Raw genomic sequence first — 21,970 nt, 5'->3', positions numbered from 1 at the left:
TGGGTGCAGCACACCAACATGGCACAAGTATACATATGTAACAAACCTGCACGTTATGCACATGTACCCTAGAACTTAAAGTATAATAAAAAAAAAAAAAAAAAGAAAAGAAAAAAAAAAGAAATCCTGACTTCAAGTGATCCGCCTGCCTAGGCCTCTCCAAGTGCTGGGATTACAGGCATGAGCCACCATGCCTGGCCCCTCATGCCTTTTCAAACACGTGTTTTAGTTAACTGAGGTCACTTTTCCTTAAGGACCTAAGACTAAATTTAGAAATTATCTTCACCGTATTCCTCCAAAATTAATCAATAGGATCTATATCAATTTTTTTTTTTTTTTGAGACAGAGTTTTACTCTGTCATCCAGGCTGGAGTGCAGTGGCACAATCTTGGCTCACTGCAACCTTCATCTCCAGGGGTTCAATCTCGATTGTCCTGCTTCAGCCTCCCAGGTAGCTGCGATCCCAGGCATATGCCAGCATGCCCAGCTAATTTTTTGTATTTTTAGTAGAGATAAGGTTTCACCATGTTGGTCAGGCTGGTCTTGAACTTCTGACTTCAAGTGATCCACCCGCCTCAGCCTCCCAAAGTTCTGGGATCACAGGCGTGAGTCATCGTACCCGTCTTTAATGTTATCTTAAGTAAAAACTGCCCAAGTTGTCTGAGCATAAAGAAGAACATCGACTCATCAACTAAAACAATTACAATTCCTAAGAAAAGAAAACTATTTTGTAAAAATGGTAACACCAAAACCAAATTATAATTGAACTGGCATTTTAAATATGAAAATCTACACCGATTAAAGAAAAATGCAGAATGCTTGGGGAAAACATACATATACATGGCTTATTAAGCAGAAGTGTTATTTTAAAAATTAGGAACTGCACTGAAGATTCTCAATGAGAAAGTTAAAGCCTGTTGCATCAAAGGTCATCTTCTTTGGGAGAACTTTTACAACCCTTTTTGCCCTTTGCAGCATTTTCCCTACAAGACATCCACCTTTATAACCTTATGTCCAGGGACACAGACCTAACACTACACACTTTGCAAATGAGGACTTCATCCAGACAGGCTCAAGATCACCAGGGAACTTGGGGAAAATGCAAATTTCGAGGCCCTCCCCAGACCGCGTGAATAAGAAACTCTGGAGCAACTGTAAATTTGCTTGAATTTACAGTTCCTGGTAACTGTGTGCTACAGTTTACAAAGCAACGACCCAGATCCAGGGTTTCTAAAGCTACCTGCGCATCAGCGTACCCCAGGGAGTACCCTGCGCAGTCCCACTGATTCCCACTAGGCAGAGGGAGGCCCAGGAAGCTTTATGATGCCAAGTGTTTTTACTAGATGGACAGTCTGGATCACTGAAGCAGGTAATCCAGAAGGGCCCTCCCAGGAAGAACTGACATGGGTTATGCCAATTTAGCTCTGACAGTTCTAGTTTGGCTCGGGCCTTTTCCAAGCCAGAGAGAATGGATGACAAAATCATGATCAACACAAGCAGATGCCACGTCTTAGCGCACAGGCAATCCTCGTTCACAAGAGGCCCATGTCCCAGTCACTTTCACAGCACAGTGACAGGCATGCCAGCACAAAAGACCAGCTACCTCACTCCTCTACTCTGCGTACAAGCATTTATCAGTTTATTTTGGTGTTAAAGAGAGAAGTGACCTTATTTTCCAACACTGTGTCCCTGACAATACCCTGAATAGACTCTGGTTGAGTCTACCACAGAGCAGGCTCAGAGCTCCATGATAAAATAAACCCAAAATGAGAAGTAAAAAAGGTGGTGCCAGAAATAGCAACAGCAACTGTAGTTTATGGGTGAGGACGATGTGTTAAGATAAAAAATATCTTGGCTTCAGCATGCAGGACCAAAAGATAACTGTCCAGCCCTACTGCCCCTCTGTGTCCCTGAATACAAGGTCCACTTTATATGGCAGCCCATCCTGGTCTGGGTCATCTGGGACTGCAAATTAAGCTGAAGCCTGCTTCCCCACCACTTTCCCTCATGGGTTCAGCAATGTGGTGAATGCATGTAATTCACAAATCCCTCCACCCCACCAGGCCTTTCCAATATATAAACAACTATTTACTGAGCCCCAAAAAGTGTGCCAGGCTGAGACTGCTGCCAGAGACAGAACAGCACCCACTCCCCACCATAAGCCCCTGATGTGCACCCAAAGACTGCCATGGGGACAGCCCAAAGCTGCCCCTTTCATGCTCTTCTGCCAGACTTGACATTTCTTGCGATGATATTGGCGATACTCCATCTTTGATACACTTTGGAGAAAGATTCTGTAACAGTAGGCATTTGCCATCTAGTCCAGTAATGACAGAAATCTTTGTTGATAAGTAAAGCTCAGCCAGCCTCAGTTCCAGAGACATCACTCAGCCTTTCAGGAGAAGGAGGTCCTACAGAACACCCATCAGGGGCCTTCCACAGCCCCTCCCAGGTCTGGGGGGAAGGTGAACTTGACAGAAGTGACAGCCCCAGGGGGAAGGAGAAGCTGGGGCCATTGGGAGCCATCCCAGCAGGGAGACACCAGGCTGGGATGGCAAATGTCATGGGAACGCTCACTTCACCTTGCCAAGCTCAGGTGGGATAAGACCTCAGACTCCAGGAAAGGGAAGAACAGACAGGGGAGAACACTGGGACCCCAAGCTATGGAGCCATTCAGTCCCTGTCCCTCATCCACTCCTCCACTCCCCAAACAACCTGAAGAGTACATCTTTGTACTAATGTACCTGTTACTGAAGTGCGACCACAGTAACACAGACTCTGCAGCACTCCTCTGAGGAAGAAATGGGATAACCCCAAATGTCCTCCAGTAGTCCTCCAGGGGCCCAGGGACTCAAAGGGCTGTCTGCCACCACACTTGTGACCACCCAATGTGCCCGGAGCAAGCCATGTTCATGGCCCAGATCCAGCACCAAATCCCCTTGGAGGTTTTCTACTCAAGGAAATCATTCTTAATATTTTTTCCCCTAGGACTCAACAGAACCTTTTATTTTGAAATGTGAAAAAAGTGCACAAGTATTTTTTCTCACCTACCAAAATAAATAAATAAAAATAAAAACATTGCCCACTCCTGATTTAGATATTTAATATAAAAGTTTGAGCAAGGTCAAAAATAACTTCCATCTTCTAGGTGTAGAGTTTAAACATAACCAACCAAAAATGACATTAAGAAAGCCTTTAGTTTTACCTTAAACCCTGCCTTCTTTCCCAAAAATATGTTAGATATTTTAACAACAAAAAATCAGAGGAAAACAGAAAATTAAAATTATAGTACCTAGAGAAAAGTTAAGCATGTAATACAGAGGTCAAGCTAGAGAAGAAACTAGTCAGAATTTCCTACCAAGCTGCTATGGTTTCACCTCAATTTTGCCTAAGCTGACTGTTCATCTTTCTAATGAAATTACTTGCCTTGCAGGTTTTTTACATATTGCTAAAGGCGTGTAAAGTGCAGAGCACACTAGGCAGTAATGCACAAAGTCCTCACAAAATCTCTACCAAAATACAGTGAGATGTCGTGTGGCCATCTCTGGAATATCCTTCAGCTGAAGCAGAGCCTGTGACAGACGTGAGGCCTACTCAGTCATGAAGGTGATTCTGAGGGGGTCTAACATAACTCCTTGCCACCTGGATGCTGTCTAGAGCCACTTACACATACTTGGAAGACACAAGCTGATGGAAGCAAAGCTATGGATGGGCCACCTAAATCTCTGAAAGAATCTTCCAGAACTAAATGTCATCCAAAAGACCAGGATGGCTAAAGAGTAGAAAGGAGAGTTCTACTGGCAATACTGGTTTGCTGGTGTGGAAGAGACGATCTTGGGCGTGTGTCAAAGGTCTTCTTTCTTTCTTCAAAGACAGGAGGACAGGTTGGGTTTTATGCCTCACAGGGACTGGATCACACGAGAGTCCTTCACATGCCACAGGTTTGGAGGGAGCTGAGCGCGTGCACAGTGGGTAAACATATAAGTAACATACATCTCATGTTCACTTTGGGGCAGGGTTTAAGCATTAAAATGAGGTGGAATTTGGCTCTTTATGTCAAAAGGTGAACCACAGGAAACAGAGTTCCTGCGCAGTCTCTAAAAGCATGCTGAAACCATTTAATATCTGCAGTTGCTTATTAGAAAAGGATGCTCAAAAGCCCAGCGCTCTATCCAGTCGGAGTTGCAGTGGTCTGGGTGGCAAATCTTTTAGGAGGGGTTTGATAATTTCTACTGTCAGGGAGCTTAGAGCCATAGGAATTTAGAAATTTGCCATGCCAGCCAGGGCTCTGAACCCTGAATCCTTAGGCAACTTTCTTTCTTTAACCTTAGGGTCTTTCTTAGTTGAGAAAGGGGCAAACCTTTCATATCAGAAAACAAACCTCCTCGATTGTAAAGAGATCAGTAGATTCCTGACTCTTAGCTAGAGTTCAAAACGCCTGACCAAAATGTACGTTTCTTCACTTCTGCAGGGATGCAGCCAAACAGATACCGTGTAGGCAAAGCTAAATGTCCTTTGAGAAATGTTTGAAGGTCACTCTAGTACTTGGGCCCAGTACACCTCCCAAAGAGCAGTGTCAAGACAATTTTTTCCTGGAAATTTTTCAAAGCAGACATCGCCAAGCTTTCTACCACAGCTGTAGAAAAATCTCACATAAATGAATTTGCTAAGTTGTGAGATATGAACAATTAAAGATAATGATTCTAGTTTTATAACAATTAAGCCATTCTTTATGGCAGGAGTTAGAAATCAGAATCAAGTGGAATCTTGTCAAACCAGCAGAGCTGTGGGTGATATCCCTGGCCTGGCCCAGCACCCCACACACATGTGCCTCAATGGTATACTACTACAGGGACTGTGGTTTCATTTAAGCTGTTTTCCTTCCTCCTAGATGGAAATTTAAGGGTAGGGATGACATCTTATTAATCTTTACTCCCAGCACCTAGCATAGTACCAGGGCACATAAGTACTCCAGAAATGTGTTCAATAAATGAACCACAGATCATTAACAGAATATGGCTCATGGGGCAGAACCTTCTAGAGCACTAAAAACCTGACCAAACCTGATCTCTTCTCAAATGAGGCTAGTGTATGTTTCCTCACATTCCTGAAATGAAGCAAACTCTATAGGAAGCTGGAGGACAGCTCAGGCTGTTCCTGACACAACCATCAAGAACTGAGAACGGAGACCGGGCATGGTGGCTCATGCCTGTAATCCCAGCACTTTGGCAGGCCAAGGCGGGTAGATCACTTCAGGTCAGGAGTTCGAGACCAGCGTGGCCAACATGGTGAAATCCTGTCTCCACTAAAAAAAAAAAAAACAAAAAAAAAACTAGTAGGGCATCGTGTTGCACATCTGTAATCCCAGCTACTCGGGAGGCTGAGGCACGAGAATCACTTGAACCTGGGAGGCAGAGGTTGCAGTGAGCCGAGATCACGACACTGCACTTCAGCCTGGATGACAGAGTGAGACACTGTCTCAAACCGAGTTTCACCAGCTATAGACAGAGCCGTGCCATCAACCACAACTCAGTGCTCTCTAAAATGCCTTCCACCTGATCAGAGGACACATTTCAAATGAGTTACAGAAATCCAAATATAAACCCACAGAAGTGTTCTGATTTTCTAGCCAAGTAACCCTATAAAAAGAAAAAAAAATGAGGTCAGTTTGGCATGATTTGTTCTTAGTGGAATTATCCTTGCTTTTAGTTATTACTACTTTCTCTCCTACAAGTACACAACCATCTGCTTCGCACTATGTTTTAGAATGCTGCCAAGGAGATGGAGCAAAATCAATGAATTACAGAGTCTAGAATGGCACCATCTCGTGATAATATAATGTAAGCCACAAATGTGAACCATATATGTTATCTTAAGTTTTCATGTAAACATATTTTTAAATAAAATAGGTGAAGTTAATTTCGATAATATATTTAACCCAATAGAAAATATTACCATTTCAACATGTAATTAATATAAAAATTATTGAGCTATTTTACATTATTTTCTCAAACTGAATCTTCAAAATCTGGCATGTTCTTACACTTTCAGGCACAATTCAGGCCAGCCACATTTCCAGTGCTGGGCAGCCACGTGTGTCCTGTGGCTACCATACTGTACAGTGAAGGTCTAGGATCTCTTGGTGCCTTCTGCAAAATCCAGGCATTTACCTCGATCCCAGCGCCTTTTGTGTTCTCCACAAACTCTCAGGTTATTATCAACAGTGGTACTTTGTTCTCATCTGCAAACTCCTTCAAAAATCGAGATATAATCCACCTAAATCTCCAGATACAGACTACTCTCAAAGCAGCAGAAATATCTGCTTTAAGACCAAAGCAGATATTCACAGGACTCTGCTGGCTGGAATGTGACTTACGCCCCTCTATCAAGTCCCACCGTCTAGAGGTCAGGCAGAGATATACTTTATGTCTGTGCATTGAAGTTACTTGAGCATCATAAAGACGAGGTTGTTTCTTTTCTTCTCTTTATTCAGAGGCAGAAAGAGCAGAGAGGAAGGAAAAGATGACCAAGGCCTGAACTAAAGTGGAGGGGTATCCAGAAATAGAGAGGAGCCAGACGGGGGAGGTATTTCAGGGTCAGATAAAGAGGAAAAACTGGATGAGGGATGTCAACAGGGACTCGGGCTCTGGTGAGCTGCTGAGCATCAGCTGCAAGAACACAGTCTGCGGATACTGGCCTGTCGTCCACCTGCAGTGTGGAGGCCTCTCTCACTCATGGGGCTCATACCTGGTGCTGGCCTTAGTTCAGATGCAGGAGGAAGAATTCATTGAGTCCCCTCCAAAATTACAGCTACAGAGGAGGAATCAGTTCTAGTGTTCCATAGCATTGCAGGGTGACTATAGTTAACAATAATTTATTATACACTTTCAAATAGCTAGAAAAGAGGATTCTAAACGTTCCTAATACACACACACAAAAATGTTTGATGTGCTGGATATGCTAATTACCCAGATTTACTCATAACACATTAGATACGTGTATCCAAATACCAAGCTCTACTCCATGAATATGTACAACTATTATATGTTAATTAAAAATAATAATTGAAAAAAATGCAGCCGGGCGCCGTGGCTCACGCCTATAATCCCAGCACTTTGAGAGGCCAAGGCGGGTGGATCACCGGAGGTCAGGAGTTCAAGACCAGCCTGGCTAACATGGTGAAACCCCATCTCTACTAAAACTACAAAAATTAGCTGGGCGTGGTGGGAGGTGCCTGTAATCCCAGCTACTTGGGAAGCTGAGGCAGGAGCATTGCTTGATCCCGGAAGGCGGAGGTTGCAGTGAGCCAAGATCACGCCATTGCACTCCAGCCTGGGCGACAAGAGTGAGACTTCGTCTCCAACAAAAAAAAGAAAAAAAGAAAAAAGAAAATGCAAGCTTTTCATGACTCCTACACTGTCATTTCATTAGACCACAGAGCTTCAACGAATCTATTAAACATCTATGAGCACAGACAAAAACTGTATTGCTTGTAGCTTTAATTGCTATTTTAGGCATGAGAAATTTACCTTCTTGTTGATAGAAAAAAAAAATCTTACAGGAATTTTGTTACGTTACATATAAATATGTAAAGAAGAAAATAAAACCTTCTGACATAGCATTCCATTTGCATTACTCCTTGCTACAAGTATTTCCAGCACCTAGCATAATGCCTAGGTGCCTTACTTAGTACATTGTTGCTCTTTTAATAAAATTCTGTAAACTGGACAGCTTATAGACCACAAAAATTTCTCACAGTCCTGGAGGTTGGAAGCCCAAGATCAAGGCCAGCAGATCCAGTCTAGTGAGGGTCCCCATCCTGGTTCTCAGGTGGCACCTTCTCACTGTGTTCTCACACAGATGAAGGAGCAGGGAAGTTCTCTGGGGTTTCTTTTACAAGGGCACTAATCCCATTCATGAGGGCTCCACCCTCATCATCTAACCACTTGCCAAGGCCCTACCTCTGAATACCATCCCCTTGGGGATAAGATTTGACTATATGAATTCTGGGGACTCATAAAAATGCAGACCATAGCAGAGGGATGGAAAAGAAAATGGGATGAAACCTCATTTTTCTTCCAAACTAAAAAGACGTATCTTTGTTCCACTGATGCTGCATCACCCATGTCTGGTAGGAAACAGTGGGACCCACGTGATCCCATACACAAGGTACATGGACAATTTCAACAATAGCAACTGTACTCTAAAGCCATTTCTTAAAAGAGGCAACAGGACATTTCAGAGGGCTCATGAGGACAGAGCACCTGTGAGGGCAGTTCGTTTCTCTTACACCAGGCAGTGACTTGGGGTTCAGACCAGAGAAGTGACGTTCTAAGAGACGGCTGAAGGTGAAGATGACATTCCAGCTAAGAGACGAGGCCCATGGGGCTTACAGTTACCCAGTGCTTCAGAGCGAGGGCTAGGGAAGACTCAACTTCCACCCACCTAGGTAGCAGCATGGTGCCTGGCACATTGTAGGCACTGAAATACTGGTTGGCTAGGAAATGGCAGTGGTGTCAGCAACTAGGGACACCAATAATCACCATATCAGCTGACCAAAATCCAAACTCTGGTTTTGGAAAAAAAAAAAAAAAAAATCAATTAAGCCAGGCCCGGTGGCTCATGCCTATAATCCCAGCACTTTGGAAGGCTGAGGTGGGTGGATTACCTGAGTTCAAGAGGCAGAGACCAGCCTGGCCAACATGGTGAAACCCTGTCACTACTAAAAACACAAAAATTAGCCAGATGTGGTGGCACATGCCTGTAGTCCCAGCTACTTGGGAGGCTGAGGCAGGAGAATCGCTTGAACCCAGGAGGCAGAGGTTGCAGTGAGCCAAGATCATGCTACTGCACTTCAGCCTGGGGGGCAGAGTGAGACTCTGTATCGGAAAGAAAAAAAAAAAAAAAATTCAATTAAGGGTGGACTTCATGTCCTAACAGTGAAATGTCCTTAGTGAAAAGTTTTAGCTTTATTACACTTGGACCCAGCCAGTTTTACCCTAGAAGGTCTAGATAAAACTCTTCCTTGGGGTTTAAAGACCCACAGTCAGCCTACTGAACCCTGCCATGGCCATAGCACTAGGGTTCCGTGGCCACCCACTATTGTCACGGTCCCTTAGGCCTTATCCCAAGCCAGGGTCTGTAGTTGATTCTAGTCTCAAACCAACTCCTGGCCCAAAGAGGGACAGATGAAGAGCCGTTGGAAAGTCTAGAGCATTATAACAAGTGAGTCTAAAAGTGAACTCAGAGAAATTATTAAGTTTTAGTTAAATGCAACTGCTCAGTTCTTTACTACTTGAAGCATAAACTCTCAGAAAGCAAAGCTAAAATTGCACATAAGCAGGAACGCATCAACTATTTCAACCATAAACTGACAGAGCCATCACACAAAGTAGTGCCAGGAAATAGTAAGCAAGATATAAGGATATGCCTGAATAATAATATTATTGTCATTATTATTACTGTGATTGATTTCACATGCTAATGGAGGAAAAGCCAGTTGTGAATGATGGTTTCTGAAAAAAAATGATAGAGAGCCCAGTTCCGTCCTGATATCACCACATTAGGCAACAAATAGTAGTTACCATCAAATTAAATAACTATCTTCTGTTAATACCAGAAAATGTTATTTTTAAGTTTCAAAACACTTCTTTACCTAGTCAAAATCTGAAGAGTAAATAGTAATGAAACCTCTAAATAAGATGTAATTATACAAAGTAACTGCCATCACTTTACACCTGAATGTAAGTTTTGCTGGGGATAATTCATAAAATGGAGATTTAGACTTGGTAGAAGTTTAAGAGGTGCTAATGGCTGTAACAGTCATCTCCATGTGCACCTTACAAAGACCATATGGATTAGGGAGGAAGTGGGTATCAACACCACCACTGTTTTTGTTTCATAGACAATGTTCACCACGGAAAAATACACAGGCATACCTTGTTTTACTGTACTTCACTTTAACATGCTCCAAAGATAATGTTTTTTTTACAAATAGAAGGTCTGTGGCAATTCAGCATCAAACAAGTCAGTCAATGCCACGAGCACGTGCTCACTTCTGGTCTGTGTATCACATTTTGGTAATTTGCACAATATTTTAAACTTTTTCATTGTTATACCTGTTGAGGTGATCTGTGATCAGGGATCTTCAATGTTATCATTGTAATTGTTTGGGGGCACTATGAAATGTAACCACAAAAGATAGCAAACAACCAATCAATGTATGTGTTCTGACTGCTCCACTGACTGCTGCACCACCCTCCAACCCATCCTTCCTCTGCTCAGGCCTCCCTATCCTCTCAGACACAACAATATTGATATGAGGCCAATTAATAACCCTACAATGGCCTCTAAGTGTTAAAGTGAAGGGAAGAGTCACACATCTCTCACTTTAAATCAACTGCTATAAATGATTATGCTTAATGAGAAAGGCATGTCAAAAGCCACGACAGGTCAAAAGTAGGCCTCTTCAGCCAAACAGTGAACCAAGTTGAGCATGCAAAGGAAAGTTCTTGAAGGAAACTTAAACTGCTACTCCAGCAAACTCACAAAGGATGAGAAAGCAAAACAGCCTTATTGCTTCTTGGGAGACAGTTTTAGTGGTCTGGATAAAAAATTAAACCAGCCACAATATTCCCTTAAGTCAAAGCCCAATCCAGAGCAAGGCCTTAACTCTCTTCAATTCAATGAAGGCTGAGAAGACAAAAGAGCTGCAAAGGAATAATTGAAAGTTAGAAGAGGTTGGTTCATGAGGTTTGTTTGTTTGAGATGGAGTTCTGCTCTGTCACCCAGGCTGGAGTGCAGTGGTGCGATCTCAGCTTACCGCAACCTCCGCTTCCCGGGCTCAAGCAATTCTCCTGCCTCAGCCTCCCAAGTAGCTGGGACTACAGGCACGCACAACCAGGCCTGGCTAATTTTTGTATCTTTAGTAGAGACAAGGTTTCGCCATGTTGGCCAAGCTGGTCTTGAACAGGTCAGTTCAAGGTCAGTTGGCCTGACCTCAAGTGATCCACCCACCTCAGCCTCCCAAACTGCTGGGATTACAGGTATGAGCCAGTGTGCCCGGTGCTTTGTGAGATTTAAGGAAAGAAGCCATCTCCGTAACATAGAAGTGCAAGGTGAAGCAGCAAGTGCTAATGTAGAAGTTGCACAAGTTATCCAGAATATTGACTTAAGATCATTGATGAAGATGGCTACAACTAGACAACAGATTTTCAGTGTAGACAAAACGGCCTTATATTGGAACAAGATGTCATCTAGGACAGGGACCCCAATCCCTGGGGTTAGGAACTAGGGTGCACAGCAATAGGTGAGTGGCAGGCAAGCAGTCCATCTTCTGTCAGATCAGTGGAGACATTAGATTTTCAAAGGAGCACAAACCCTATTGTGAACTGTGTATGCAAGGGATGTGGGTTGCATGCTCCTTAGGAGAATCTAATGAAAAATGTAATGAGCTTGAATCATCATGAAACCACCCCCCTCCCCCACCCCATCCCCCAGTCTGTGGAAAAATTGTCTTCCACAAAACCGGTCCCTGGTGCCAAAAATGTTGGGGACCGCTGATCTAGAACTTTCACAGCTAGAGGGAGAAGTCAATGTCTGGCTTCAAAGCTTCAAAAGACAGGCTGACTCTCTCATTAGAAGCTAATGCAGTTGGTAACTTGAAGTTGAAACCAATGCTGATTTACCACTCTGAATGTCCCCGGGCCCTTAAGAATGATACTAAGTCTACTATCCTTGTTCTCTGTAAAACAAAGCCTGGATGACAGCACATCTGCTTACAGTATGAGCTACTGAATATTTTAAGACCACTGTTGAGACCCACTGCTCAGGAAAAAGATTCCTTTCAAAATATTACTGCTCAATTACAATGCCCCTGGTCACCCAAAAGCTCTGATAGAGATGTACAAGGACAAAAATGTTGTTTTCATGCCTGCTAACACAACATTCATTCTGCAGCACATGGATCATTGAGTAATTTCAACTCAAGTCTCATTATTTAAGGAATACACTTTGTAAGGCTATAGCTGCCATAGACACTGATTGCTCTGATGTATCCAGGAAAAGTAAATCAAAAGCCTGGAAAGGATTCAGCATTCTAAATACCATTAAGAACAGTCATGATTCATGGGAGGATATCAAAACATTAACATTAACAGGAGTTTGGAAGAAGTTGATCCCAACTCTCATAGATGACTTTGAGAGGTTCAAGACTTCCATGAAAGAAGCAACTTCAGATCTGGTGGAAAGCCCAAGAGAACTAGAGTTACAAGTGGAGCCTGAAGATGTGACTGAATTGCTGCAATTTCATGATAAACCAACGATGAGGAGTTGCTTATTATGGATGAAAAAATAAAAACTCATTTCTTGAGATGGAATCTACTCCTGCTGAAGATGCTCTACTGTTGAAAGGACAACAAAGAATTTAGAATATTACATAACTTAGTTCATAAAACAGTGGCAGGGTTTGAGAAGACTGACTACAGTTCTGAAAGTTCTACTATGGGGAAAGTGCTATCAAACAGCAACACACGCTCTAGAGAAATCTTTGGTGAAAGGAAGAGTCAGTTGATGCAGCAAACTTCATTATTGTCTTATTTTAAGAAATTGCCACAGCTACCCCAACATGCAGTAACTGCCACCCTGATCAGTCAGCAGCCATCAACACTAAGGCAAGAACCTCTAGCAGCAGAAAGAGTATGACTTGCTGAAGGCTCAAATGATCATCAGCATTGTTTAGCAATAAGTATTTTAATTAAGGTATGTGCATTGTTTTCTTAGATAATGCTTTTGCATACTTAATAGATTACAATACAGTTTAAGCATAATTTTTATATACACCCAGAAACCAAAAAATTCTTGTGACTCACTTTATTGTAATATTCATTTTATGGTGGTGGTCTGGAATCAAATCCACGATTTGTCTACAAGGTATGCCAGTAGATACTGTCTTCATTGTGGATGAACTTACTGTCTTACAGAAGATACACTCACAAAACCAAGAATACACCAAAAATGCAGCAATCAATTGGGTCAATAAAGGAAGTGTTGGTCAGGAAGGAAAAAGTATGATGTTGCTAGCACTACTGGGAAAGACTTTGTAGAGGAGCAGACTTCAAGAAGGGGTACCTGTTGTTAACACTCTTGGAGTCAGCTCATTTAAACCAACTTGGGAAATATACTTTTACAAAAGTGTTTTAACAAAACCTTACTCTGATTGTATTACATATATGTGATTGTTAATTTTATGTGTCTACTTGATTGGGCTATTGGGGTGCCCAGATATCTTGTTAAACATTATTTCTGGCTGTACCTGTGGGTGTTTCTGGATGAAATCAGCATTGAATTGATGAACTGAGTAAAGGAAATGGCCCTTCCCAATGTGGGTGGGCATTATCCAACCAGTAGAAGGCCCAAATGGAACAAAAAGGTGGAGAAAGATTGATTTCTTTCTCTCTCTCTCTCTCTCTCTCTCTTTCTCTCTCTCTCTCTCTCTCTCTCTCTCATTGCTTAGCTAATATATCTAAATTTTCCTGACCTTACACTGGAACTTATACCATTGGTTCTCCTGGGTCTCCATCTTGGAGACAGCAGACCGTGGGACTTCTCAGCCTCCATAATCATGTAAGCCAATTCCTTGTAACAAATCTCTTTTTCTATGTATATTCTATTGGTTCTGGTTCTCTGCCTTATACAAGGTATATGTGAATAATTAATACCATTTGGTAAAATTAAAAGTCCAAAGTAAAATGAAGATACTTAAGCATCTCTGGCACAAAATGCATAAAGGTATTGGCTAATATGCTGGTATGCTTAATTAAAGGGCCCTGTGATTTGGTCCCTTTATGGATTACTCACAGTACCTAAACAGCAGCATGTTTCACACTGAAATTACTCTGAAAAAGGCTTGTGGAGACAGCAACCAGGGATGAACAATCAAAACAGTTTAATCTTGTGATGCTAGTGAATCCTGAAAGGAAAAATACCTGTAAGAAAAATCAAATAAGCAAATCAGGCCACATGAGTTAAAGCACATGTCACACTGAGGCAAGGGCAGAGCTACTTCTGACTGGAAAAACAGGAAATGCTATGTACATACTGAACACTAGGCCCTTCACACACACACACACACCACACACACCTGCACACACTAGCTCCATGACAAGTGTGGTACTTTCACTGCTTCCATGGAAAATTCATTTGAAGTCAATTTCCAAATAATACAGGCACACCATAGATAATCTCTGGCACTACCTAAAAGAACATTTCAACTATCCACAAAATATATATTTATATGACTGTACTATTCTCCACCACGAAGACAGGTACGTACAGATTCACTAAGAAGAACTAGAAAAAAAAAAAATCTTCATTAAATTAAAGAACTAAGTTACTAGGCAGGCAGTCTATCCTCGCAAAAATTGTGGCCACTTTACTAAAACGTTATAAAACGGTTTATGGTTACACAGCCAGTGCATGTTGCAGGTTGGAACAAAGCCAACAGAAGCTGTGAAGAGCACCCATGACTAGTCATATTAACAACCCACACAATGATTTCTCTTCTTCTGTCATGGTCACTAAACAAGAACAAAATTTATTGGGGGAAAAAAATCTGATTTTAAAATCACAACATTCCAATTAATGATCATTTGAAAGGACACTGACTAGGGATAGATTAAAGGAATTTTTTTCAAATCCCCAACTCACTATACAATGAACCTCCCAATTCACCTTGTTTTAACTATGTGGTAAAAACACACAAGGGTAATCAGGATTCATTGGTACTTTCCAAAATTGCTGAATGCCCAATTTCCAACTGTCTCTTTTTGGCCAAGAGTAGAAACGGTGGCCCCCATGGTAGCCAGAGAAAGTAAACTGACTAACATGTTTGGGCATGTGTGTGACTAAATATATATACACATCCATAAATGTGGAGTGTCTACAAAAGTCTTTGAAGATAAGTCTTTGCATTTTATTCATTAAACTTCACCCAAGGACTGTAGTCAACAAGCAAAAACTGCGCAAGATTAAAAGCCTGAAGAAGAAAACACAAATATTCTTACTTATAAAATGAGTATGATTTCCTATTGAAAAATACAAACAGCACCAAAATCAGTGTACTAACAAAAGCCCTTACAATGAGATGTGCTATCACAAGTAACATAAAAGAACTTAGCAGAAACTGAGAGAATCATCTACCATCCATCATCCATCTGGCAGCTTCCACTATACTCAAACTAAATGGAAACACTCCACTCCAACCCCAACTCCCCTGTGGTCCATAAGGCCCTGCTGACCTAGTTCCTTCACTGCTATCTCTTGTTCCTCACAAGGGCAGGTTCTGCCTGTCTCAGGGCCTTTGCATGGGCCATCCTCAATGCCCAGAGACCTTGCAAAGGTTGCCTTCTTTTCACTGAAGTCAGCTCTAAAGTCCTCAGTGAAGCCCTCCCAGACCACCAAACCCAGATGGAAAAGTGGCCCCCATTCTTGACTGCACTTATTACTGCCTTAAATTCACTTTTCATTTATTCACTTAATTTATTATCTATATTCCCACTTTATACAATAAAGCCTCAAAGAGGAAGGAACCTTGTCTTTCCTGACTGGTGTTTATTCAAAGTACCTGGCACACAATAAGTCCTCTATCAATATGTGTTTAATATAATCATCATAGTAGAGGAACTTAGTAAACTACGTTCTTTTGCATAATTACTTATTTTTTATTTATATTAAGTTCCAGTTAATGGGACCAAAAAAAAAAAAAATCACTGGTGAGAATGATCGTTTTGAAGCCTATATGTGATTCCTCCCAAAAAATAAAATTAAAAAGATGAAATAAACTTCTAATGGGGCTGTGAGGGAAAAAAAAAATGTTTTGCATTACAACACAACCACTCAAAAATTTCCCATATGCCTGTGAATTGTATTTTTAAAAGCCTTATCTGGAACTGGACAATTTCAAAACCCATTGATCTTGCCCTGATGTATAAAACATACCACAGAATTCTTCTAATTCTTCCAGAAACCTGTCTACCAAATGACATACTGTTTCCTTTTGCTTAGGTATTCATTTTTGAACTTCTCTCTAAAGTGTTTATAATTTTAAAGTCACAGGTTTAATGCCAGTTTAAAACTGTTTAATCATCCACATGTTCACTATTTTTATCACCAAACATACTGAGCAAAGAAAGTAACTTGCTTCACCTACTAAAATTTCCTTTAAAACAACAACAACAACAACAAAACAAGGCTTATGTCTTTGAATGCCAGTTCTTATGGGAGTTTCCTCATGAGACAAACTGTAAAATGTGAAAAACATAAAAATCTCACTCAATCCCTTCTTCCCATAAGTGTAAGGAAATTTCAGATGTCAAAATGACATAGGCATGATTTAAGTAAATTAATTTTATATTACAAAAGGATCATTCAGAAACAAACTAAGGTTGTTTTAAAACAGGATGAAAAAGAAATTCTGCAACAGTGGAGAAGTCTTATATCTTTATTATCTGTAATCGTATGGATGTTAACATTCACAAAAAATGAAAAACTAAGTTTCCTACAATTATTCCCCAACATTTTTCATACAAATCATCCCATAACTTATCCTTTCAAAGTCTAGTGTTAATGCTACATTTAGCTTCCTTGATAAACATTTTGGGTATAATATGTGTTTTCTTTTGAACAATTCCCAAATATTACATTTTGTATTTCTATAATGTTTTCAGTACAAAAAAAAAATCACCATTAAAAAAATCAGATTAGGCTCTGCCTAAAGTCTAAAATAAAATAAATGAATATACAGAATGAGGATTTGATTCAATGTTTCCAAAATCATAATCCCCTCTGATGTACTTAAGTGATCAAAATGAATACACTTTCTTTAACCCAAGGGAAAGAAAGTCACTGGGCATATGGAGAGCTGTGGTACTCCCAGATCACCTGAGCAACAAAGTCAAAAACAGACCCAACATTCTTTATTACTTCTAAATCTAAGACATTTTTATCAGAGTCTACATAGTTCAAAGAAGTTAAATGTGCCATCTCTCTCTTCAACCTTCCTAAAACAAGCGATCTTTAACAAGGTATTGTGAAATCTTAAAAGGTTTCCCCTGAAAACTAAAAGTGGTGTACCTTTTCTCATTTTAGACTCTTTGATAATCAAATGCTAACCACAAAATTCAAAGTATGTCAATGAGTTCTAGAGAAGAGATTTGTTGACATCAAACCTGAAAAGTAAGTATGGAACACAAACACCTCCAGCAACAGAATGTACAAGGCAGAAGTTACCCCTCCTGGTATGACAGAAAGGTTCACGGGGTCTGGAGACACACACACCTTGCCACATATTAGCTATGTGACTCAGACAAGTCACTTCCCTTCACTTGTATGATAGAAAAGGGATAACAGCACCTACTCTCTCTTAGAGGAGAGAACACACCTAACATCAACCATCGAGGACTTTGCTGGTCCCAGAGCCAGCCCTTAGAGATAACTGTTATTATGAACCAGAAAATCCTTTTTCTGAGTGTACTAGATTTCTAGGCTTGGTGTCTGTACTGAATAAAATGGATGTATTTTTCTTGGATGAGTCATGACTTTGCAACACTTCAGTCTTCATCCTGAATATCAATTCTCACTGCATCACACCAGGAAGCAGAAGAATGACGCAAATCAAAGTAAATGAGAATTGGCCCTAAGAAATTGTTTTCTTAAATTCAAGATGCAAGTAGGTTTCTGATCATTTGTTTCTCTCTCCTAAAAAGTTAATCATGAAAAAAGTTCAGATTAGTTGGAGATACTCTAGGCTCGGCTGATCAATCTGACTCTACTATGGGAAAATAAGGTGAACAGTTGCCTAATAATATTTTTACAAGTAATGTTTGTCTAGCACCTAAAATGCGATCGCTTTCAGAGAGAAAAATGGTCAATAGTCTACAAACGTTGAACATATAAAGTACAAATTTAAAAACAAACTGCATTCCCAAAAAGATTGTTGGACAGTGTCTAGTTGGTAAGAGTATGTTTTGGGGGGAGCCAACAATGGGATTGCTAAATTAATCCCTGGGATTCTACTAGACCATACATGTGCCTCCTCCACCAGCCTTGTCCACAGCACCATCTACTGCCAAGCCACTGTGCCTACAGCAGTTTTGCTTCTGCAGTGCCCTAAGAGTTAATACCATCCCTTCGCTTAGCTAAGTAAGTTATTTAGGAATAATAATTTTTAAAAAGTCACTTCAAAGTTAAAGGGGAAAGGAGAACATGAAATGAGAGTAAACTCCTGGCAATCATTTAAAATATCTAAACAGCAAACACAATCTTTGGTTACTAACACATGGCAAATACGTAGTTTTAAATAAGTGAGTTTTCTTAGCTTGTTAGGCTATGAATCCTGCTCTAAAGTTTAAAGCATGAATAAGAATTAAATGCTCTGCTTGATGTATATACAGTAGACATATTTATCTTTTATCATCTTTTAACACTGTGAGAGTTACTTAACTCTGCTGTACCAATGGTTCTTTCCACTGGGAATTGGAAGTAGGATTCTAAACCTAGAGAACAAGGGAATGCAGGGGAGGTAAGGGATGGAGTTCAGAACCCAGGTCTTCCCTAATGTCGAGGCCTCTCTTTAAACAATTAGGCTCTTAAGGACAACCAGGTCTCCTTATGAAAGGCACCAGGGCATGACTGCGTTCAAGACTGTGGTCTTGCCCTTAGAGATCCACTATGTAAGATGAATTAAATCAACCCTTTACCATGCATAAGGATACACAGAGGAGCCTGTCAGTCACAGGCAAAATAACAACCCAACCTCAGCCCGAATCTAAAATTAAAACCACAGACTTAAAATAGATCACGATTTAACAGATCAGAATTTTAAAAATCAAAACAGCCATTTTCCAACCAGAAAAAAACACATAGCTTGATAAGAAAAAATAAAAGTAATACTAGCTGACACCTAGAATTATATGCAAGGCACTGTTCTAAGCACTTTATGTCAGGCTGACAAGGCACCAACCACCTCTCTGTTCAATTAGTGACTTTACAGTGTACAATCTAGAGTAATACTACAGATTCAATACCGTAGGGTAAACCAATGGGATGTTACCAGTGAAGGATTCTAGTTTACCATTAACTCACTCTTATTCTAGAATAACTATGCTTAATAAATAGCTTACCTGAATGACCAGGGGTTGTGATGTCACAAAAATGAGCACAAGAAATTAATACAAGTGTCTTCCCACAAATGACTACGTGTAAATTGGGGGGGGGTGGGGGAAATACTAAATAAATACCTTCTCCACCAACAAAGGAAACGAAGAAAATGGAAGTCCTACTATTCATACTGCAAAAATGCTTATTTTACTATCATATTCCCTTTTGAGAAATAGACCAGTTACGCCAGAAGTGCAGTATTGTCACAGATGTGTGCCAGGTTTTGCAGAGGAGATAAGTTGGCTGCGAGGAAGAACCCAAAGTTTGCCTATTTTTTAGGCAGGAAAGAAAGCCTGCGCGCGCGTGTGCGTGTGTGTGTGTGTGTATGTGTGTGTGTGTGTGTGTCAATAAATCTAAATAACAACTTGAAAGGGTTAAAAAGCCGGGCACCAGGTGTTTTCTTTCCACTTTCCAAAGTAATTTAAGCACATTGCAAAGTTATCTCCCCCTTCCCCAAGAGCCAGCTTAGGGGAGACCTGTCACTGCCATGTACACTGTACAGCTCCAGCTCTAAACAATAGGAGGGCACCAGGCTGGGCAGCAGGCATCGCGGCTTCCCACAGCCTGCATGGGCTTTGTTGCCAAGTTATGAGCTCCGCTGGGTGATGGAGGCACGAGTGAGCCAAGGAGAATTTAATTCTATTTCAAATCTGTATGCTTTCAAAGAAAATAGAGACAATTGAGGCCACGGGAGGAGCTGGAGGGGGTAACCAAAAACAAACTTTCGGAACCTCAGAATCTACATTTGTAGCAGTAATTCCCAGACAAGGATTAGGTGGTAATGATATTCTCGAAGTATTTAACACTGAGATTAGAGACCATTCAAGGAGCGGTGGCCGAGAGGAGTCCCCATCCCTCGTAGTCTCACTCCTCCAGCAGCAACCGGCAGACGCGCTTTCGGAGCCCACCTCCGCTCCGCAGCACGGCCAGTTTCCCCCAGCCCTGGCTCCAACCCCGGCTCCAGCCCCGGCCCCGCGCCCGGCCTCCTAGCCGAGCCCGGGACTTGCAGCCAAGCCGAGCGCAGAGGGGGCGCGGGGTAGGCAGCGGCGCTGCGCCTCCCCGGGCGGCCCAGAAAGCCGGCCGGGGTCCGCCTGGGCCAGTGAGGCCGGGCTGAATGGAGACCCGGGCCGGGCGGGGAAGCTGCAGGCTCAAAGCCGGCTTAGCTCCGCGCCGCCCGGCCGCGCGCAGCTCTCGCATTGTCCGCAGTAGGGGCGCGGCGCGACCACTGAACCCGAATCTCAACCCCAGCCCAGCAGTCTCTCTCCCGGCCCCCACGGCCCAGTCTTACCTGGGCCGCGCACCCCAGTCCCTGGCGGTGCGGCCCGAGCCGGGCGCCAGGCTCCCGGGGACTGCGAGGAGGGAGAGTAGGGGCCCGCGAGGGATAGAGGGCCGAGAGCGGGCTGTAGGGGCCGTCGAGTCCTCACGGTCACCGTCGCGGGGCCGCTGGTAGAGAGCAGACGGGGCTGGCGGAACGGGCCCAGGACGCGCGGCCGCGGAGGGCCCGGCTGGCTGCAGCCGCGATGGTTCGGTCTGCACCGAGTGGGAGGGCTCAGGCAGGCTTCGCCGGAGAGCGAGGGAGGGAACTTGGAGCCAGTTGCTGTGGCCGAGAGCGCGTGTCCCTGAGCCAGTGGACACGCCCCTCGTGCACCCCGCCCCTCCTCCAGCCCGCCCCCACCCCACCTTCCGGGTCCCCACCCCTCTCGCACCTCCGCTCCAAGCCCTGCCTCTCTCCCAACATCTCTACCGGCTACTGATGTCCACCCCACCCCTGACCCACCCCTGCACTCGGTCGGCGCCCCCATTTCCTCCCCCTCCCCCACCCCCACCTATATCCGCAAGCAAGCACCCCCACCCTGCTCCCACCCGGTGATACCGCTGGATCTCGGACTGCCACCCCAGTGCAGATAGCTCAGCTCTGTAGACTTAGAGCCTGTGTCCTGAATAAGATAACCCCACTTAGTAGTCAAGCCACCCAGACGTCTTGGTGCTTGACATTTTCTGTTTACTAACTTTCATATACTCCGATGGAGCGGTCTAGCTTAATTTCTGAAGGCATTTTTAAGACTTCAAAAAAAAGTTTGGAGAAAATAGTAAAAAATAACGAAAAATATCAAGCATGATGTACTTACCTCTGAAATGTGGGCCAGCTGAGGTTTTAAAATGAAACGTTTTGGGGTGCATCATTATAAATCGCCTAATATATTATTTAAGAATGCTTTCTGCTTAGATTTGCTTAATAACTTGGTTGTTTCATGAGAGGGGTTGTTTTAGGAAAACTAAAAGCATTGTAATTTAATTTTGCTATTGGGAAGTCTAAAAGATAAAATCTATCTTTATCAAAATGAATTTGAATGGAATACGGACTCACAAAATAATTGTTTCTTCTAGAAAATATTTAGCAAGGATTCAAGGATTTCTTTTTAATCTCTAGTACATTGAAAATACAATTTCACTCATCGCATTTTCTCAGAAAGATCGTTTTATATTTAAATTGTGCTTCAATTCAATGAATCTATTGTTTCATAATAGTTAAGAAGTTGCCAACTGAATAAAACTCAGACTTTATAATAATTTTTTTTTCTATTTAAAAGACTACCATTTTAACAAAGAGACATGATACTGGGATTTAAATGGAACTTTCCTTTGGCATACTAATACATTCCTTGTGATCACAGATTACGCTGTGGTCTCCATTAACTCCAAAAGTCACATAACAGTAGAAAGAAATTATTTTTCATCATTCCCATAGCAAATG

General features: G+C 42.1%; 1 protein-coding gene across 2 annotated transcripts in view; it reads right to left on the bottom strand.

Annotated features, from left to right (window-relative positions):
- The window catches only part of FAM110B (family with sequence similarity 110 member B), a 153,142-nt gene extending 132,341 nt beyond the window's left edge, over positions 1–20,801 (bottom strand). Inside the window, exon 1 of one of the 2 annotated variants that reach the window (XM_010386785.2) lies at positions 20,504–20,801. The gene's annotated coding sequence lies outside the window, so the exon portion shown is untranslated. The remainder of the gene's footprint in view (positions 1–20,503) is intronic. The other variant, XM_030938180.1, reaches the window with a different exon arrangement.
- Positions 20,802–21,970: the final 1,169 nt, after the last annotated feature.

This window comes from Rhinopithecus roxellana, chromosome 9 (genome assembly GCF_007565055.1).
Source record: "Rhinopithecus roxellana isolate Shanxi Qingling chromosome 9, ASM756505v1, whole genome shotgun sequence".
NCBI classification, from domain to species: domain Eukaryota; kingdom Metazoa; phylum Chordata; class Mammalia; order Primates; family Cercopithecidae; genus Rhinopithecus; species Rhinopithecus roxellana.
The sequence above is the reverse complement of the archived record's forward strand: the minus strand, read 5'-3'. Positions and strand labels throughout refer to the sequence as shown.